This window comes from Lycium ferocissimum, chromosome 9 (assembly GCF_029784015.1).
Source record: "Lycium ferocissimum isolate CSIRO_LF1 chromosome 9, AGI_CSIRO_Lferr_CH_V1, whole genome shotgun sequence".
NCBI classification, from domain to species: domain Eukaryota; kingdom Viridiplantae; phylum Streptophyta; class Magnoliopsida; order Solanales; family Solanaceae; genus Lycium; species Lycium ferocissimum.
This window is the reverse complement of record NC_081350.1, coordinates 31641756-31643145: the sequence shown is the minus strand read 5'-3', so window position 1 is coordinate 31643145 and position 1390 is coordinate 31641756. Positions and strand designations below refer to the sequence as shown.

Sequence of the window (1390 nt, the reverse complement as noted above, 5' to 3'; positions counted from 1 at the left end):
GTATGGTTGTGGTATTCCTTTTGGATTGTTCATGGGAAGCCTCATGTTCATACTTGGAAAACCAAAATGGTTTGTGAACTTCGCTGAAGATATTGCTCAACAAATTGCTGAAGAAATTGCTGCTAGGAAGCGAAGAAGGCAAAGGAAGAGACATCAAAGACGTTGAGACACGGTTTAAGGATGACGTAACAACATACCAGGTATTGATTAAAACTTTTGGTTTTGAATCAGGAACAACAGTACTTCCGTAGCTGTTTTTTCTTTCTAATAGTTTAAGAACTGTCCACACATTTTGGATCCCTTTTTTCTTTAAAATGGTGGCTGCTTGGTTTATTAGATTACAGTGTGTCAATTTTTTATTTTTTTTCCCTAAGGACCTAACCTAAGTATTAAAAAACTCAGGAAAGTCATTGATAGTCTGAAAGGACATAAACCATTTACATTTCTAATATCCTATCTAATCTCTATTCTCATTCTCGTCTCTACAGATGTTGTTGAGGTTGCTGGAGAGTTGAACAGGTTTACATACTAGTTACATTATTTACAAGTTAGTATTAATATTGAGGATTCATATAGCCGACCCCGACTAGCTTGAGATTGAGGCGTAATTGTTATTGTATTAATAAGTTGGTGTTGATGTTCTGGCAAATGGCAATGTATGCCTCTGTTTCTTCACTTTATATGCCCGTGGTGATTTCTATAGTTTTATGAAAATAAAGAAATAAGCTTTCGACATTGCATCGTTTAAGGGATAGAGACTTCAATTCACATTCCCTTTAAGAGTTAATTACACGAATGGTCATCTTACTTCTATCATCCTTGCAGTAAAATCAACTAAATTTTGTCACAATAAAATCACTTAACTATTGCTCCACTAGTTTTCCTATTTGGCAAGCCATAGCATTAAAATTACCAAGTCGTGTTGCCACGTCAGCATTAATAACAAAATTTTACCTAAATAAAAGGCCCATTTTTTGTCATACTATCATACTACTAGACTTGAATCTGAAGTTTCTAATCAATATCATCAAATGGCTGTTTTGTCGACCTTAATAAACAATTCTGAAAGAAAACAATTTTGTAATTCAAACAAAACATATCCAAAGTTAGACAATACAATTCAAGAATATATCCAAAGAGATTGTCCAAATTAATGCAACAAAACGAGAAATTTCAAACTGTAATTCCTAAACCTACGAGAAAAATATACTCCAAAATCCTTTCAAAATAATAAACTACTGAACTTTACCAGGCTAAGAATATAGAAGAACGCTAATGCAATCTCCACTTTGAATTTTAAAGTCGCATAGCTCAACGTTTTGCTTCGTTCCTCACAACTTATATGTTATAGTTGCAGAAACAGGTAATAATACTATGTAAATTGCGAGTA

The 1390-nt window shown here is 33.3% G+C and overlaps 1 long non-coding RNA gene across 1 annotated transcript; it reads left to right on the top strand.

The window, feature by feature from the left end:
* Positions 1–813, top strand: LOC132069402 (uncharacterized). The gene is made up of 3 exons (XR_009417773.1): positions 1–200; positions 489–742; positions 782–813. It is a non-coding gene; the product is annotated as an uncharacterized LOC132069402 (long non-coding RNA).
* The last annotated feature ends 577 nt before the right edge of the window (positions 814–1390 follow it).